The sequence below is a fragment of the Dreissena polymorpha genome, chromosome 9 (genome assembly GCF_020536995.1).
Source record: "Dreissena polymorpha isolate Duluth1 chromosome 9, UMN_Dpol_1.0, whole genome shotgun sequence".
Lineage (NCBI taxonomy): Eukaryota > Metazoa > Mollusca > Bivalvia > Myida > Dreissenidae > Dreissena > Dreissena polymorpha.
In genome coordinates, this window is record NC_068363.1 from 99,908,390 (window position 1) to 99,915,314 (window position 6,925).

A 6,925-nucleotide genomic window follows, 5' to 3' on the forward strand; every position below is an offset into this window, starting at 1 on the left:
GCATCAATAATAAAAACAATCTCAAATGTTTGTCAATCTTAATGACCTTAAAACAAAGGAAAGTAGCAAAAAACGTGTGTTTTTGTCATATATTTTATTAAAACCTCAAGTATTAGGTAAATTTAACACTATGCAAATAGGTTCTGTTGTTGCTCCCCTTTGAAGAAGTCAGTGCGAGTTGCTCCCCTTTGACCGTAGAAAACAATCGTCTGGACCAAGAAATCCTGTGTTAATTTACAAGCTGTACTCGGATATGCATCCATCTGATTTTTCTTCAAAGCATCTTTTCTACCTGGCAATACGCACAAATGACACTGCATCCCGGTGATTCTTGCGTCAACAATTGGGTGTCAACAAGTTAGGTCAGATGCTGAAGGCCATGGCAAAAGACTCCGGCTTTCTCAAGCACAAGAGAATAACGAACCACTCAGTTCGCAAATTCCTGGTCCAAAAATTTCGAAATACAAATATCCACCCACTGAAACCATGGCAATAACAGGGCACAAAAATGTCCAGTCCTTAACCAATTATTCCAACATATCTGTTGAACAGCTGCAAAAGTGTTCATTCTTGCTCAGTCCAGTAAATGTAACAATCCAACAGTTCCTCTTGTACACCTTCACGCACCGAAACTATGGCCGAAATGCAGCCTAGACAACCACTGTCTACCGTCGAACAATTTGATCTTGATGTTCGCCCCACCCAGTCACTTCACGGTTCACCAGCGTTCGAACAACTTTGCCTCACAATTCTTTGGTGCCACTTTCAACATTCAAAATGTTAATGTATATAAGTAGCTTAAATCCAAGTTATCTTTGTTATTTCATCACGAAATAACCACATATTATAACAAAGAAGCAAATAATGTGCACCTCGTGATCGACTCGATAGTTTGATATCGAAAGTGAATTGTGTGTGGTGTTAGGCTACGTTGTAAACAAATGTAGTTCCTTGTATATAACAACTTAATGTCATATTGATATCATAAAACTTAAAGATTTGCAATTCAATATGATTAAAATTGTAATTAATAACGCTCGACACTTTGTTACAGAACGATATTCTGATTTTAAAAAAATGATTATTTGATCAGCGGTTATTTTTGGAACGCGGAGTAATACACTGACCTTGGTTACACTACAGTCATTATCAAAGTACGACAAACACTCGTGAAAACTTATTTTGTCTAAATAAAAAAAGTTTACTGAATAAAAAGTGGGATAAATAGAATAATAGGTCAGTGTTGATTATAGATCAGGTTTATCATGCTCGGCACGAAAACGAAAAAGCACTCGCCAAGGCTCGTGCTTTTTGTTTTCTAAGCCTCGCATGATAAACCTGATCTATAATCAACACTAACCTATTATTCTCTATTTAATTAACTATATTAAAAATATTCGATGAGTCCCGATTTAAGAGAGAAGACATTAAGCTATCTATGACGATTGTTTAAAGTGCACGCGAACCAGGGACGGATCCCGTATGGCTGGTTATTAAAGGAGGGTGGTCGGGCACTGGTTGTTTTTTTCCTGCTGGGCTAAATGAAAGCTTTTTTATGCCGTTTGTTCGTTCATTCATTTGTTTGCTCCTTCCTTCCTTCACTCGTTCATTCATTCAAGTATTCATTCTTTATTTCAATAAATTATTGATTCATTTATTCATCCATTCATTCATCCGTTCATTTATTGATTAATTTATAAGTATATTCATCATATGCATTGAACATTTATAGACAACATTCGTGATTCTTTAACATTTTTCAATGACTTGTTAAGACGGTCTATATCGGCGGCGCCGACCAAACTAAATACAAAGGAACACATCCAAAGATGTGTCTTCAAAGTTCTTTAAACATCTACAAATGGCATATTTAAAGATTCTGAAGAAAAAAGTATATGCCACTTGAGTATTCCCATTTTCGCATATTCGTCTTATGCTAGTATTTGGATTGCGGTATATATATAGTAACAACAATCTCAAAATTTAAAAGTGTATTGATTTTTAATACTATTAATATTTTATAATATGATCAAAATATAAAACAAACTTTTGATAATGAGAAAATGCAGGAATGCAGTGTTGGAAAAAAGCCTGCGTCAAAAATCGTTTTGTATATAAGATAGCACATTGTACACTCACCGCAAGCCGATGGGTACAGTAGATTGAGACAAATATATAGGCATTATTAAATCATATTTACGGGAGGTCATGTGTCTGATTTCATTTAGGGTTAAGTTTTAAAGATTATAATGAGGAAACATTTACAGATTCATAGTTAAAGCTATGTTGAAACGAGAGCTATACGTACTTGTTATGCTTAATTTGGTTAACTTCCTTGTTCAGTTAATAATGTTTTTTCGTTCATTAACGCAAATACTTCGGAGGCATATGTCGCATCGATTGACATAGTAAAAAGCGCTCCTTCTGAAACTGCAATAACGAAACGTTTTGAACTTATGGGTATACAAAGTCAAAATAGATTGTTGTTTGTTATTATTATTGTCGCATTCAGGTAATTATTATTTTTCAAAACAAAACCAATAAACAGCTATCATTTCAAACACACACAATTTCTTTATATTGCATCGACTTGTGTTAAACTTTCACCAAACGGTATGTGTATATAATTGTAAAATAATCTGTCAACCCACATATGCATGTGTAATTATGTTTCGGGCTGGATATTGTGTAATCATGCTGATGAGTTCATTTCACCAACTTACAGGCACACCGACACCACCAGTGAGTCCAGAAATGACATCATCAGAGACTCCACAAGTGGCTACAATGGATGGACATTATGTATTTATGCTATTACTTGCTGTGACAGTGCTTCTAGCTGCCATTGGGTTATTCGCTTTAGGCTGGTATTGCAAACGACAGCAAACAAACCCGGTGATCTTGCTCTGCGTTATGTGCTGTTGTTGCAGACGACGACAGACAATGACAGCAAACCAATGGACATTGAATGGTGACGTAGAAAGGCAAACTCGTAAGTAAAAGCGCTACTTGACTCCTCATTTCCACTTGCCTTTTTTAATGCAAATATAAATAAATTGACACCAAGCAAACATCGCATTTACTTACTCTACATAAGACTCTTTTATCACATGAAATCAAAAGTCACAAGCCAAATATTCTATATTATTGGACGCAATCCGACTCAATTCTCCTGTTTTGCAACTAACAATGCATAATTATGGATTTGAGGCGTGGACGAGTCTGCACATACTAACTCATGAAATATAATCAAACGTTGATCATCTAACGGGTAGACACATTTGCGACCCAAATCGTTCAGTTTTTCTTCGAACACCACAATCTTTTACTTTATAATATTTTTACTGAAAGGTATGTATTATAAAGTAATTTACAATCAATCAATATTTAAAAACTACTTCTCCTGTAAATATTCATTTTGAAATAATCATTTTTAATGAACGAAAAATGTCAGCAACTTTAACGTTAGAAATTAAATATTATGAAATTTTACAGTCGCATTATATTGATCGTTTATTTAGATGACCCCGGGGACGATATTGAAATTCACAGGACCACGTTTCGTGAGTAAATTTGTAGGAAGGTTCGGTTGTTTGACAAATAGTTAGTGCATGCACGCGTTTATGTTAATATATAGTTCTAAAACGTGTAAGCATATTTCGCTTTAGTTTAGCATTTTTTCGAAAATATACTTATTTCGCACCTTTCGTTTATTAGTCCCCTACCGGTTTCACCGGAGGGGACTTATGGTTTGCGCTCTGTGTGTCCGTCAGTAAGTCAGTCTGTCTGTCACACATTTCTGGATCCTGCGATAACTTTAAAAATTCTTCATATTTTTTAATGAAACTTGAAACATGGATAGATGGCGAGATTGAGATTATGCACGTCATTTCATTTTGTTCTTACGTCAAAAATTCTGGTTGCTATGGCAACAAATAGACTAGAAATACTGCCTGAAATGGTGGTTTTCTGCATCCTGCGATAACTATAAAAGTTTTTCATATTTTTTTCATCAAACTTGAAACATGGATAGATGGCAATATGGATATTATGCACGTCATTTCATTTTGTTCCTACGTCAAAAATTATGGTTGCTTTGGCAACAAATAGACTAAAAATAATGCTGAAATTGGTGGTTATCTGGATCCTGCGATAACTTTAAAAGTTCTTTATATTTTTTTCACGAAACTTGAAACATGGATAGATGGCAAAATGGACATTATGCACGTCATTTCATTTTGTTCTTACGTCAAAAATTCTGGTTGCCATGGCAACAAATAAATTAGAAATACTGCATGAAATGGTGGTTTTCTGCATCCTGCGATAACTATAAAAGTTCTTCATATTTGTTCGTCAAACTTCAAACATGGATAGATGGCAATATGGACATTATGCACGTCATTTCATTTTGTTCCTACATAAAAAATTCTGGTTGCTATGGCAACAAATAGACTAAAAATACTGCTGAAATTTGTGGTTTTCTGGATCCTGCGATTACTTTAAAAGTTCTTCATATTTTTTACAAAACTAGAAACATGGATAGATAGCAAACTGGACATAATGCACGCCATTTCATTTTGTTTCAACGTCAACAATTATGGTTGCTATGGCAACAAATAGACTAGAAATAATGATGAAAATGGTGGTTTTCTGGATCCTGCGATAACTTTAAAAGTTCTTCGTATTTTTTTAATGAAACTTTCAACATGGATAGATGGCAATATGGACATTATGCATGCCATTTCATTTTGTTCCTACGTCAAAAATTATGGTTGCTATGGCAACAAATAGACTATAAAAACTGCTGAAAATGGTGGTTTTCTTGATCCTGCTATAACTTTAAAAGTTCGTCATATTTTTTTAATGTATCTTCCAACACGGATAGATGGCAATATGGACATTATGCACGTCATTTTATTTTGTTCCTACGTCAAAAATTATGGTTGCTATGGCAACAACAAAAAATTCTGACAATGGTGGAATTGTTGACAATGGTGAAGCCGGTAGGGGACTTTTATTGCTTGGCAATAGTCTTGTTAACCATCCTTTTTATGAGGCAAATTACCAACATATATTTTTTTATTTATAAGTTTTGCTTTAACATTTCTTAATGAAGATCGCTCTATTTACCTCTTCCATAAAATGTGTGCAAGCAGCTTACCTACTTAGCAGTTGTGCCCTGCTCTGTGAAAATCCGCATAGGCTTATCAGGTACGACACTTTCCGCTTTTATTATTACTTTCGTTTTAATCAAAGTCTCCTCGAAGCAAAATCCATTTAAGGTGAAAAGTGTCGTCGCTGATTAGCCTGTTTGGACTGCACGGGACAATCTGGGACGACACTTTAGGCACATGCATTAAACCACTTTTCACAGAGCAGGGTTCATTTATATTGGTAATTTTCAGTTCGCTATTCGCAAAACTGGTGTGTTCAATTGCAGAGTTAAACAAATATTTCAATTCAGTTTCAGCATCGTATGTAAAGCTTAGTGATATCTTCCCAGCAAAAGAAATCAAGATGTACTTCCGACAGTTGAAAATAGGTACATTCTGTTACAGTGTCTGTTCAGTAAAGTATTTTACTTTGTACTCATTGTATAAACGTAATATTTATCATGTCGTTGAAATCATGAAAAGAGTGATTAATTGTGTATGTAGCGTTCATTGATAAATCCACAGAGCATTAACCATATAAACAATTAATATGCGGATCTGGTGTAATTCAGATGGACTTGCAAAATCATGCCGTGTGACTATTATAAAAAAAAACACTGGTGGGAAACTTGATCACTTTTCTTTTGAATAGTTCATTTAATTTGTTAAAACGTATTTTCAAAATGTGCTTGCATGACCATTTCAGTCTCATTTATTTTGAAGATGAATGCACCATTCATCGAATTGAAACTGAACACCCAGGCAACGTTCGGGAGCAGTGTTACCAGCTGTTTATTGAATGGGAGCACATGCGCACAAACACAACTAAGATGTCGCACCTTGAATGGTCCTTTGAGTTAATTCGAAAACTTAAACACCACATTGACGAGCGCTTAACAGAAATGCCTGAGCATTTGAAAAAGCAATGTTATTCCATTTTAGACAAACACTCACAAAAAATTACGAAGAAGTTACCGAGACTAAATAGTTGATGTCCTGAATATGATTTTTTTAAGTACTTCGCTAGATTTTGTCGGCTAAATTTAGTTTGATGTGAATTGTTTGTTTTCATACCCTCATTCTAAGAAGATGGTATATTGCAGTCGCACTGGCCATCTGTACGTATATGCAAAGACTTCCTTTCTCGACCATAACTTTTCCATATACTTATTGGCGTCACACTGGAGTGCGGCGACTAGTATGTAATGCATTTTGCTTTTCGCTTATGGGAGGAGAAGTTATTTTAAGGATCAATGTATATATTTTTGTTTTAAGAATATCTTGCATAGTGATGATTTTTTGTGTAAATTAGTGTAAAAAGGTACTGCATTTATGCCTATTACATTTATTACAACATTTATTGCCAATAATGCAAAGCTAATTGTTTTAATTAATAACTGATCCACAACTGATCACAGGGGAAAGATCACTGGGCAAATACGCGAAACTTTCTGGTTTTGTATAAAAACAAAACATAATCAAAATATATTTATTTTGTGGTTTTTCTAACAATTGCGCAGACTTTTGCTGTTCGAGTTTTGGTTTACGCGTATTTTCTTCAATTTTATTTAAGTTGTGTTATGCATTAAAATGGTAGAATCTAGTTTCAAAGTTTCAACTAAAAATACATAGTCAACAATTTTGTATGTAACTCTCAACTGTCGTCGTGGTGTAGATGATGATGCGATCGGGAATTGATGGGTTCGATTCCCATACGGGGAGCGTTTTTTTTATATATTATTTATATATATTTTATTTGTAATATATATATA

The 6,925-nt window shown here is 34.5% G+C and overlaps 1 long non-coding RNA gene across 1 annotated transcript; it reads left to right on the forward strand.

The window, feature by feature from the left end:
- The first annotated feature begins 2,726 nt into the window (after positions 1–2,726).
- On the forward strand, positions 2,727–5,702 carry LOC127843778 (uncharacterized). Its single transcript, XR_008032335.1, has 3 exons — positions 2,727–2,992; positions 3,522–3,563; positions 5,465–5,702. It is a non-coding gene; the product is annotated as an uncharacterized LOC127843778 (long non-coding RNA).
- Positions 5,703–6,925: the final 1,223 nt, after the last annotated feature.